Consider the following 13,915-nt stretch of genomic DNA (forward strand, 5'->3'; position numbering starts at 1 on the left):
TGGCTGCAAACCCAGACAGCTATGGCTCCATCTGCTGGTATGGTCGGGAACTCCACCCCTCTATGGCCAATCTTCCCACGCAGCTGAAACAAATGAGGAGCTGATGAGCTGAAGGTTTGTTGAAGGGAAGAGACACGGTCTCCAAGCTGGGCTCTCTGGAGGACAAGAGTGCTGCACGTCCACTTCCATGAGGAATATAAGGATTTGGAGATACTTACCTTTGGGAAATACTCACCTTTGGATATATGCACCTGTGGAAATACGTGTGGGACATTTGGAAGGACGTTTTGCTGGGTTGGCCACTAGCTGCAACGTGGAATACAGTAAGACTGGGGAAAAGTTATTTGAGCGAGGGAGAGTTATGATTTTGGATGTGGAAGAGACATCCCTGAACTGTTAACCCTTAAAGAGCCACCAGAGAACAGTATTGTGTTATACTTTCGTTAGTTTCCCAAGACCTTTAATAAAATCCTTGTTTTGGTTGAACCTGGTCTCCTTGCACTACTTGAGCAATCCCGCTGAAAGCTGTGTAGCCTCTCGTGACATCACAATATATATAGTTTACATATATACATATCTACATATATTAGCAACGTCTTGTTTTTGCTGTTAGTTGTGGTCAAAATCCTCTCAGCCTTTGTCTCCCTGATCTTCCACTGAACCATGTGAACATCTCTGACCATCTCTGCTGTCTTTTCCTATGGAGTTACCCCAGCAACTATGCAACAGCTGTAGAAATAACAGTGATAAACACTTTCATTGGACTCCTGGGGGTTATCCTCTCTCACCATTCAGGAGAATGGTATTTGGTATTTTATTAGGATCCCCATTAGCTGTTGGGAAAGCAGCAGTTACCCTTCCTGGGGTCCACACAAAACATGAAACAACATAAAACAGAACATTAATAGACAAGAACAACTCAAGGACAGACCTACATTCATTTAAAACGTCTTGGTAAGCAACTCCAGTGTAGATTTGGCCTTGTGTTTTAGGTTATTGTCCTGCTGAAAGGTGAATTCATCTCCCAGTGTCTGGTGGAAAGCAGACTGACCATGAAGAAGGCACAGTGATGCCGAAACATTGGTTTCTTACCCAATAAATTACTGGGAGTTTATACATAGAATGTGCGACTCTCTTTATTTGTTTTTATAGCTTACAGTTTATTCACCGTTAGTCAGCCCCTCTACACTAAAGAATGTTATCTGGGTGTGTGCCAGCTCATGCTTTTTATTTTGGAAAGCAAACGGAACCAGGTTCTCCTCTAGGATTTTGCCTGTGCTTAGCTCCATTCCGTTTCCTTTTATCCTGAAAAACTCAACAGTCCTTAACGATTACAAGCATACCCATAACATGATGCAGCCACCACCATGCTTGAATATATGGAGAGTGGTACTCAGTAATATGTTGTATTGGATTTGCCCCAAACATAACACTTTGTATTCAGGACAAAAAGTGAATTGCTTTGCCAAATGTTTTGCAGTTTTACTATAGTGCCTTGTTGCATGTTTTGGAATATGTTTATTCTCTACAGGCTTCCTACTTTTCACTCTGTCAATTAGGTTAGTATTCTGGAGTAACTACAATGTTGTTGATCCATCCTCAGTTTTCTCCTATCACAGCCATCAAACTCTGTAACTGTTTTAAAATCACCATTGGCCTCATAGTAAAATCCCTGAGCAGTTTCCTTCCTCTCCGGAACTGAGTTAGGAAGGACGCTTGTATCTTTGTAGTGACTGGATGTATTGATAAACCATCCAAAGTCTAATTAATAACGTCACCATGTTCAAAGGGATATTCAATGTCTGCTTTTTTTTTCTCCCATCTACCAATAGGTGCTTTTCTATCAATAGGCATTGGAAAACCTCCCTGGTCTTTGTGGCTGAATCTGTGTTTGAAATTCGCTGTTCGACTGAGGGACCTTACAAATAATTGTATGTGTAGGGTACAGAGATGAGGTAGTCATTCAAAAATCATGTTAAACACTGTTATTGCACACAGAGTCCATGCAACTAATTATGTGACTTTTTTACTCCTAAACTTATTTAGGCTTGCCATAACAAAGAGGTTGAATACATATTGACACAAGACATTTCAGCTTTTTTTATTTTTTATTCATTTGTTATAATGGCTAAAAACATAATTCCACTTTGACATTATGGGTTGTTATGTGTAGGTCAGTGACAAAAACAATCTCAATTACTTCCATTTTAAATTCAGGCTGTAACACAACAAAATGTGGAAAAAGTCAAAGGGTGTGAATACTTTCTGAAGGCACTGTAGCCTACATATCAGTACACACACACAGAATATTTAAGGCCAAATGGGGGAAAGGCGTTGTGAGGTGTTGCTTTATCTGATTTTTTTAAAACCAGGTTTGCTGTTCACTTGAGCAATCTGAGACGGAAGGGAGTTCCATGCAATCATGGCTCTATACAATACTGTACGTTTTCTTTATGTCTGGTGGGGTAAGTGTGTGTGTCAGAGCCGTGTCTAGGTTGACTATGAAAACAATTTGGAATTTTCAACACATGAATGTTTTTTGTATAAAGAAGTGATGCAGTCAGTCTCTCTATTTTTAGCCAAGTGAGACTGGCATGCATAGTATTGATATTAGCCCTCTGATTACAGTGAAGAGTAAGACGTGCAGCTCTGTTCTGAGCCAGCTGCAGCTTAACTAGGTCCTTCTTTGCAGCACCTGATCACATGACTGGACAATAATCAAGATAAGATCAAACTAGAGCCTGCAGGACTTGCTTTGTGGAGTGTGGTGTCAAAAAAGCAGAGCACTGTCTTTACAACCATTGAATCAATATGTTTTGTCCATGACAGTTTACAATCCAAGGTAACACCAAGTAATTTAGTCTCCCAAACTTTCTCAACAGCCACATTATTCATTATCAGATTCAGCTGAGGTCTAGAACTTAGGGAATGATTTGTACCAAATGCAATGCTCTTAGTTTTAGAGATGTTCAGGAATGGAGCATCTAAGCACAGCCCTGACACTCGGACAGAGATGGGCTAAGCACAGCCCTGACACTCAGCCGGAAACATCCCGGACACTCCGCCGGACACAGCAGAGACACTCCGCCGGACACTCAACTGGACACTTATGGACACTCAGCCGGACATTCAGCCAGAGATGGGTTTTCACAGGGCTACATTGAAGAAGAGATTTAGGAATTTTTGTAATCTACGATGATAAAAAGGGTAGAATATGTATCATATTTCACAATTAAAGCTGTTAATCTTTGGTTATTGGTTTAGCTGTTACCAAGCAGTTGCACTGTAGAAACAGAATACTCCCATGTTTTGTTTCGTCTTCCAATATCAACAACATTGTGCTTTAACTAATAGCGTTGTGAATTAAAATGGCATAGTATTGTGACAGTGTTCCAAAAAGTATTCAACGGCAAAGAGAGGATGGTTTTGTTGGCCAGAACTAGTTGTTCTCTGTAAACACATTTTAGTCATACCTTAGTGTTAGGTTAGCTGTGTATCTGGCATACATAGTATTGATAGACCCATGGGGCGGCGCACAATTGGCCCAGCGTCGTCCAGGGTAGGGGAGGGAATGGCCGGCAGGGATGTAGCTCAGTTGGTAGAGCATGGCGTTTGCAACGCCAGGGTTGTGGGTTCGATTCCCACAGGGGGCCAGTATGAAATATACAAATAAAAAATAATGTATGCACTCACTAACTGTAAGTCGCTCTGGATAAGAGCGTCTGCTAAATGACTAAAATGTAAATGTATCTGATGAAAAACTCCTCTGGAATTCCCCATATTGTTTTGTTTTGAACTCAGAAACTCTGTGCACTCAAGTGATTTACAGTTGAAGTCGGAAGTTTACATACACTTAGTAATTAAAACTAGTTTTTCAACCACTCCACAAATGTCTTGTTAACAAACTATAGTTTTGGGAAATCGACTTTTTGCATGACACAAGTCATTTTTCAAACAATTGTTTACAGACAGATTATTTCACTTATAATTCACTGTATCACAATTCCAGTGGGTCAGAAGTTTACATACACTAAGTTGACTGTGCCTTTAAACAGCTTGGAAAATTCCAGAAAATGATGTCATGGCTTTAGAAGCTTCTGATTGGCTAATTGGCATCATTTGAGTCAATTGGAGGTGTACCTGTGGATGTATTTCAAGGCTTACCTTCAAACTCAGTGCCTCTTTGCTTGACATCATGGGAAAATCAAATGAAGTCAGCCAAGACCTCAGAAAAAAATGGTAGACCTCCACAAGTCTGGTTCATCCTTGGGAGCAAATTCCAAACGCCTGAAGGTACCACGTTCATCTGTACAAACAATAGTACGCAAGTATAAACACCATGGGACCATGCAGCCGTCATACCGCTCAGGAAGGAGACACGTTCTGTCTCCTAGAGATCAACGTACTTTGGTGCGAAAAGTGCAAATCAATCCCAGAACAACAGCAAAGGACTTTGTGAAGATGCTGGAGGAAACAGGTACAAAAGTATCTATATCCACAGTAAAACGAGTCCTATATCGACATAACCTGAAAGGCCGCTCAGCAAGGAAGAAGCCACTGCTCCAAAACCGCCATAAAAAAGCCAGACTACGGTTTGCAACTGCACATGGGGACAAAGATCGTACTTTTTGGAGAAATGTCCTCTGGTCTGATGAAACAAAAATAGAACTGTTTGGCCATAATGACCATCGTTATGTTTGGAGGAAAAGGGGGGTTGCTTGCAAGCCGAAGAACACCATCCCAACCGTGAAGCACGGGGGTGGCAGCATAATTTACATTTTACATTTTAGTCATTTAGCAAACGCTCCAGAGCGACTTACAGTTAGTGAGTGCATACATTTTCATACTGTGGGGGTGCTTTGCTGCAGGAGGGACTGGTGCACTTCACAAAATAGATGGCATCATGAGGAAGGAAAGTTATGTGGATATATTGAAGCAACATCTCAAGACATCAGTCAGGAAGTTAAAGCTTGGTCGCAAATGGGTCTTCCAAATGGACAATGACCCCAAGCATACTTCCAAAGTTGTGGCAAAATGGCTTAAGGACAACAAAGTCAAGGTATTGGAGTGGCCATCACAAAGCCCTGACCTCAATCCTATAGAACATTTGTGGGCAGAACTGAAAAAGCGAGTGCGAGCAAGGAGGCCTACAAACCTGACTCAGTTACACCAGCTCTGTCAGGAGGAATGGGCCAAAATTCACCCAACTTATTGTGGGAAGCTTGTGGAAGGCTACCCAAAACGTTTGACCCAAGTTAAACAATTTAAAGGCAATGCTACCAAATACTAATTGAGTGTATGTAAACTTCTGACCCACTGGGAATGTGATGAAAGAAATAAAAGCTGAAAGAAATCATTCTCTACTATTATTCTGACATTTCACATTCTTAAGATAAAGTGGTGATCCTAACTGACCTAAGACAGGGAATTTTTACTAGGATTAAACGTCAGGAATTGTGAAAAACGGAGCTTAAATGTATTTGGCTAAGGTGTATGTTAACTTCTGACTTTAGATCAACTGGAATCTAGGCAGAGCAGTCAAGGGTTCTGAGGAAATACAACTAATGCGCCCTTCCTGGTCAGGCTTTTGAAACATTCCAGATGAATTCATTATTTATGGCACGCGCCTCTTCATTGTGACTTCCTATCAGATGACAAAAGTGTCATTGCACATAGTATGTTAAATTACCTTAAAAAAAATAGATAATATAATCTTTAACTGACTGCATGTGCCAATACTTAGATGTCAGAATGTTCTATACCTTTACCTGTACTTTTTTTTATCAATTTCACAGTCATATTTTATATTTGATCCATTTCCCAGTTTGAAATTCAAGACCTAAGCGTTCTATCAGATCCATTTCAAAATATGTATCCCAATGGGCAAAATTTGGCACATCAAGAATTTGGGACTATAAGGTTCTATCTGACATTTTTGTCATAAATGAGTTAGTCACATTTAATTGATCTTTAGATGGTTCTTCATATGGCTGTGAAGTACATTTTTTTAAAGTAAATTTTAAATCTGCATAAATCCATTTGAATATCTTATTCAGAAGTGTCAGACAGAACCTTATGGCTGAACCCAGATTGACATTTCAGAGCCATAAGGTTCTATCTGCGATTGCAACCCTCTAATAAAACAGATTTACAAATGTCTCAGGATTCTAAAACTCTGCACTTTAGGTACCTTTAAAGGTGAGGACCTTAATGGATTATGAAAGAAGTTGATGCTCAATTTCTCAGCACTATGCTTTGCTTAGATATGACCTTATAGTCCCAAGGTCAAGACAAGGCATCTTGGTTTTCTTGGTTGAGAATATTTTGTATAACCAGATTACCAACTGGTCACTGTTACAACCAGGTAAAGACATATTTTTCATGACAACATCAAGATGTCATGGAAAATAAGTAATATCTGTGAACGTTTCTGGTCTGTTTGTCAACGTCTCTGGTTGCTAAAGAGATGTTAACAAAAGTTTTACATTACCTTATACAACCAGTATACAATCTGACCATGACGTTATAAAAACATCATAATGACGTCATTGCAACCACATTTTTCACACTGGGATAGGTATTCTGTCAGTTGATGTGAAGTAGGATTGAATGGCGGAAACCCAGTTACCGAGATTTACCTCCCAAAACCACTCCAAGGTAACACCAAGTAATTTAGTCTCCCCAAATTGCTCAACAGCCACATAATTCATTATCAGATTCAGCTGAGGTATAGAACTTAGGGAGAAACTGGTAAATTATAATACATTATTTATATCAACAGCATGACGTGAAATGGAACTGTTCAATTATATGCAATGTCTAAATCTGGCTTCTCTACGGCCTTCTCTCTGCATGATGAATCATCAACGCTCATGGTGGGGACAGACAGCCCATCTCAGTATGGAGAGCAGTCCCTATCCACTACATGACCAAAAGTATGTGGACACCTGCTCGTCGAACATCTCATTCCAAAATCATGGGCTGCTATAACAGCCTCCAATCTTCTGGGAAGGCTTTTCACTAGATGTTGGAACATTGCTGCAGGGACTTGCTTCCATTCAGCCACAAGAGCATTAGTGAGGTCGGGCACTGATGTTGGGCGATTAATCCTGGCTCGCAGTCGGCATTCCAATTCATCCCAAAGGTGTTTGATGGGGTTGAGGTCAGGGCCCTGTGCAGGCCAATCAAGTTCTTCAACACCGATCTCAACAAACCATTTCTGTATGGACCTCAATTTGTGCGTGGGGGCATTGTCATGCTGAAACAGGAAAGGGCCTTCCACAAACTGTTGCCACAAAGTTAGAGGCACAGAATCGTCTAGAATGTCATTGTATGCTGTAGCATTAAGATTTCCCTTCACTGGAACTAAGGGGCCTAGCCCGAACCATGAAAAACAGCCCCAGACCGTTATTCCTCCTCCACCAAACTTGACAGTTGGCACTATGCATCCGGGCAGGTAGCATTCTCCTGGCATCCGCCAAACCCAGATGGTGAAGCGTGATTCATCACTCCAGAGAACGTGTTTCCACTGCTCCAGAGTCCAATGGCAGCAAGCTTTACACCACTCCAGCTGACGCTTGGCATTGCGCATGGTAATCTTAGGTTTGTGTGCGGCTGCTCGGCCATGGAAACCCATTTCATGAAGCTCCCGACGAACAGTTCTTGTGCTGACGTTGCTTCCAGAGGCAGTTTGTAACTCGGTAGTGAGTGTTGCAATCAAGGACAGATACTTTTTTTACGCGCTTCAGCACTCGGCGGTCCCGCTCTGTGCGCTTGTGTGGCTTACCACTTCGCGGCTGAGCCGTTGTTGCTCCTAGACGTTTCCACTTCACAATAACAGCACTTACAGTTGACCGGGGCAGCTCTAGCAGGACAGAAATTTGACGAATTGACTTGTTGGAAAGGTGGCATCCTATGACGGTGCCACGTTGAAAGTCACTGAGCTCTTCAGTAAGGTCATTCCACTGCCAATGTTTGTCTATGGAGATTGCATGGCGGTGTGCTCGATGTTATACACCTGTCAGCAACGGGTGTGGCTGAAATAGCTGAATCCACTCATTTGAAGGGGTGTCCACATACCTTTGTAAATATAATGTGTCATCATGGGAAGAAAAAAAAATGTGACAGGTAGGCTTACATTTGCTGCAGCATAGCTTACAGTAATATAATGAATGAATGCGCGTCTAATTTCCCATCTGCATCTGGCTTTTGGGGTCACCATATTTTTTTTATTGTAGAGACTGTTTTTTTAATTGCAGTTGCAGAGTTTTCAAAACAGCCTATCACTCGAATATCTTTGCTTTAAATCAGAGCATTGCGCGCTAAGTCTCTCTCTCTCTCCATCAATTCCATTGAAATTGCGTCCAAAATAGATAATTCTGTTCAAGATATCCTAGCCTACATAACCACAGGAAGTAGGGGGGCTGAGGTGCTGCAGCACCCCCTGAAAAATCGAAAAATATATATTTATTTTCTCCCAAAAGTAGTGCACTGGGCCTTTACTAGTATTAGTGGACCCATATTGACGTCTGTAGCTGGTTTTTGGTAAATTTTGGTTATATATTAGGCCCTATAAGTACAGTTATATAAATTATACAATTGTATAACTTACAATGAAGTGCTTGAAGAAGTCCCTGAAAGTCCTTGAATGTGACTTGCCAATGTGTGTATGAACCCTGCTTACAGGAGGTAAAGGCCTATGTTGTTGTGTAGGTGGAGTTTGGGGCCATTTTCATATATTCACTTTTATTTTCAAAATCCTTTTTATTTTTGTTTTAAACCACAGGAATGAAATGTTCATCCCAATGTCACACATTGGCCCCTTTATTTATAGAAAGACCCATATGCACATCATAAATAATGTATGTGATGTACATGATCAAATATGCTAGATGTAAAAGTAGTAGTTCTATTAAATGCTTCCTTCCGCTCCTCTGTGCGAAGTTGACAGCTGGGAATGTGGAAACTGTTGGAGTAGAAGGTATTTGCTTTGTCTAACGCCCAGGGTCCATGATCACGTTTGGAACTGCCTTTCCTCTGTCTTCCTCCTGTCACTTCCTACATCCTTTACTTTTCACTGAATCCTCTGAATTGTGTGTCACTTCGCCTCATTGATGTTCGTTTGTGACCATGTGTGGCACGTATCACTAGAAGTGGTATTAATTACATTGTGGACATTGGTCATACATGTTAATAGTAGTTACTGTATATAGAATATACTATATACCAGGGTTCCCCAACTGTCGGTTATTTTATTTGCCCCCCCCTAGTTAATGATCCCTGTCAAATACAGTGTATAGTGTGTGTGAAAACTAAGTGCAGTTAAGATGGAACAGTAAATTGTACTGATTGCACAAGCCTTAACTTCACTACAGTCTAAATGATCATATTAGATGCCACTTTACCTCAACATTCCACATGCTCCATTTAGCTTTAATGATATTCATTTTCTCTGGTCTTCATTTCCTCTCGGACATGAGCCACAGGTATCGATGAGGTGCTTAAAGTGACAGTTCACCTTTTTTACATTTTTCGATTTACCTACAGCTGTGGAAAAAATTAAGAGACCACTGCAAATTTTTCTTAAATCAGCATCTCTACATGTATGACAGCCATTCCATTCCAGTGTCTGTTGATTTCCAACACAGGCACACCTCATTCTACTGAATTAGGTACTGATTAGGTGATCACATGAACCAAATCTTATTTAACGAGGAAAAGTATAAAAACCTCTGCTGTGGTCATCACTATCCTCTTGCAATAGGACCAGCTGGATGGCAAAAACAGTGCTAATTGTACCTCAAAAGTAATATTAATAAAAAAATAACTAGTTTTGAGTGAGGAAAAGAAGGGTTCAATTCTGGCTTTACTGGCAGAGGGATACAGTGAGTGTCAGGTTGCTTCCATCCTTAAAATGTCAAAGACGGCGGTTCATAAGAACAAGGTCAAGCAGCAGACATTGGAGACAACAAAGCTACAGACCGGCAGAGGGCGAAAACGACTCTCTACTGACCGGGATGACGCCAACTCATTTGAATGTCACTCAACAACCGCAGGATGACATCAAGTGACCTACAAAAAGAATGGCAAACGGAAGCTGGGGTGAAGTGGCGCAGTGGTCTAAGGCACTGCATCGCAGTGCAAGCTGTGCCATTAGAGATCCTGGTTCGAATCCAGGCTCTGTCGTAGCCGGCCGCGACCAGGAGACCCATGGGGCGGCGTACAATTGGCCCAGCGTCGTCCAGGGTAGGGGAGGGGAGGGAATGGTTGGTAGAGCATGGCGTTTGCAATGCCAGAGTTGTGGGTTCGTTTCCCACGGGGGACCAGTATGAAAAATAAATAAAAATATGTATGCACTCACTAACTGTAAGTCGCTCTGGATAAGAGCGTCTGCTAAATGACTTAAATGTAAGTGCACGGCGAGGACGGTTCGAAACAGGCTCCTAGGGGCAGGGCTGAAGTCGTGCAAAGCTAGAAAAAAGCCCTTCATCAATGAGAAGCAAAGAAGAGCCATGCTGAGGTTTGCAAAAGACCATAAGGATTGGACCGTAGAGGACTGGAGTAAGGTCATCTTCTCTGATGAGTCCAATTTTCAGCTTTGCCCAACACCTGGTCTTCTAATGGTTAGACGGAGACCTGGAGAGGCCTACAAGCCACAGTGTGGAACATTGGAAACAGTGTGGAATAGTGGAAACATTATGCTTTGGGGGTGTTTTTCTGCTAAGGGGACAGGACATCTTCACCGCATTAAAGGGACGATGAACGGGGCCATGTACCGTCAAATCTTGGGTGAGAACCTCCTTCCCTCAGCCAGGGCATTGAAAATGGGTCGTGGATGGGTATTCCAGCATGACAATGACCCAAAACACACGGCCAAGGCAACAAAGGAGTGGCTCAAGAAGAAGCACATCAAGGTCCTGGAGTGGCCTAGCCAGTCTCCAGACCTTAATCCCATAAAAAATCTGTGGAGGGAGCTGAAGGTTTGAGTTGCCAAACGTCAGCCTCGAAACCTTAATGACTTGGAGAAGATCTGCAAAGAGGAGTGGGACAAAATCCCTCCTGAGATGTGTGCATTCCAGCATGACAATGACCCAAAACACACGGCCAAGGCAACAAAGGAGTGGCTCAAGAAGAAGCACATTAAGGTCCTGGAGTGGCCTAGCCAGTCTCCAGACCTTAATCCCATAGAAAATCTGTGGAGGGAGCTGAAGGTTTGAGATGCCAAACGTCAGCCTCGAAACCTTAATGACTTGGAGAAGATCTGCAAAGAGGAGTGGGACAAAATCCCTCCTGAGATGTGTGCAAACCTGGTGGCCAACTACAAGAAACATCTGACCTCTGTGATTGCCAACAAGGGTTTTGCCACCAAGTACTAAATCATGTTTTACAGAGGGGTCAAATACTTATTTTCCTCATTAAAATGCAAATCAATTTATAACATTTTTGACATGTGTTTTTCTGGATTTTTTGTTGTTGTTATTCTGTCTCTCACTGTTCAAATAAACCTACCATTAAAATTATAGACAGATCATTTCTTTGTCAGTGGGCAAACGTACAAAATCAGCAGGGGATCAAATACTTTTTTCCCTCACTGTAGGACAGACACAGAACAAACTTCCTTTAGATTTTTCTTTTGGAACTATCTGTTGTTCCATGTAGTGAATCTGTTATTCAATGCATTTGTATGGGCTAATAGCAGTAAGGACTATCTGTTGTTCCATGTAGTGAATCTGTTATTCAATGCATTTGTATGGGCTAATAGCAGTAAGGCCAAATTATTTTTTGCATCACATTCTTTTACAATATTTTTTGTTTTATACTTCAAGGGGTCTTAAAATGTAAAATCAAATAGCTAAATGATCGTTGGTATGACCTTCTTAAAACAATTCCATATAGCTTAGTAGACCCCCACCCCTGGTAAATACTGTGGATGTCAGCTCAATTATCTCAGCCAAACGTGGCAAAGTTCCTCAGGTATTCAGAAGGCTGATGATTGACTTCACTGGCGTTGACCTCATTATCTGTCAAGTAGGGATTCACCCTTGTCCCTAAAGTGCAATCCTCTTCTGTGAGTCAGCTGTTAGCTACACCAAAGAGAATGATAAATGGGTACGCAAGGTATAGATGCGGTAAAGAGGCCAATCGAACTCGACGGGGAAAGGGCAGTGGGGGAAAGATCCCGAATCTCCTGATTGCCCCTCCCAGCAAAATTATCCTACATTTAGGGTATTATTTATATGTGTATTTCACACTATGTTGAGGTAAAAATAGGAGTATAATGCTTGTATGGATGTTAACCCCAACACATGTTAATGTCATCAGGACCAGTCAGCTGCATTTCAGATAAAAACAACTTTGACGACTTCTGATTTGTGTATGCTAGCTATGTTAACCAGTTTACACACAATACTGGGATTATTGTGGATGGTCAGATTAATAAAATAATTTGATTAAAACGTTTACATGCTTTGCAAGAAGAACAATTTCCCTAATAATCCTGTTTACATGGACACATCTGAAATCATGCTACCTGAGGCACTCAGATAATTGCAGAAAATCACCAATCAAAATCAACGTTCGGACATATTCAGTTGTTCCGAACTCACTTCACTCGTGCTAAAGCAATAGTGTGCAACTGCAGCCTGCAATTCGGGGTGTTCCTGCACCTCAAGCATCCCATTGGTTCCTGTCGAGCATGACATCTTTATGCTTGTGTGACACTTTTGAATGTGGGTCAAAAGGGAAATAAAAGTATTATCTGAGTTTTTTCACTCCTACCTACTGGAGTCCTCCTTGTTAGCTAGCGTGAGCGGTAGACAGTGTACTTCACTCCTGCCTGCCGAACACCTGCCCTCACTGCGGGAAAACAGGTCGACAGGCGGGCGAAGGACACTGTCTACCTGTCGCCCCCCGCCTCCCACTAGTACAGCAGGCGGGAGACTGGAGCGGCACCGTGCGCTAACTAGCTAGCAAGCTTGCTAGTTAGCTATACTGTGTGCTAGCTTGCTAGTTAGCTAGCACACGGTGTCGCCCCCGCCTACCGTGTACCCGAGAAAACCGTGCCCGACAGGCGTGGGCCAAGGTCACTGTCTACCGGTCGCCCCCGCCTACCGCTAGCACAGCAGGCGGGAGGCTGGGGCGACACTGTGTGGCTAGCCTGCACACAGGGTCGCCCCCGCCTCCCGCCTGCTGTGTACGGGAGAAAACTGTGCCCGACAGGCAGGGGCAAAGGACACTGTCTACTGATGTTGCCCACGCCGACCGCTAGCTACTCCGGGACACAGCAGTGGGGAGGTGGGGGCGACACTGTGTGCTAGCGACACTATGTGCTAGCTAGCTTGCTAGTTAGCTAGCTAGCACATGGTGTCACCCGCGTCTCCTGCCTGATGTGTACCGGAGTCCTCCTTAGGACTAACTGGCTAAGCTAGCACACAGTGTCCTTCGCCTATGCCTGCCGAACACCTGCCCTCGCCTGCCGTTAACAGAACAGTGCCTGACAGGCGGGGGGCCGAAGGACACTACCGGTGTATACTAGCTATAGCTAGCTACTGTTGTCGCGCGCCTCTTCTTCTTCTGTGGGGTTTTTCGGCGGTTGGCATCCAACGTTTTACAAGTACAAAAATGAATGTAGCAACTGCTGACTGCCCCTTTAAGTTGTTTACATGTCCTTTAAGGTGTGTACATGTCCTAATCATTTGAAAGATTGCTCAGAAAACCAGATGTTTTAAATCGGTGTATGCTTACTTAGATTTTGACCTTACGCCGATTAAGATGAGCAGAGTAAGGTGTTTACATAACTATTGCATAATCTGCCTACTGCCATAATCAGTTTAATATTTAATTATTACTGCGCATGTAATTGATCCCTTTACCTCATCTATTTGCTGATTATGTCAAGAGGAATGTATGACAGGAA

This window comes from Coregonus clupeaformis, chromosome 15 (genome assembly GCF_020615455.1).
Source record: "Coregonus clupeaformis isolate EN_2021a chromosome 15, ASM2061545v1, whole genome shotgun sequence".
Lineage (NCBI taxonomy): Eukaryota > Metazoa > Chordata > Actinopteri > Salmoniformes > Salmonidae > Coregonus > Coregonus clupeaformis.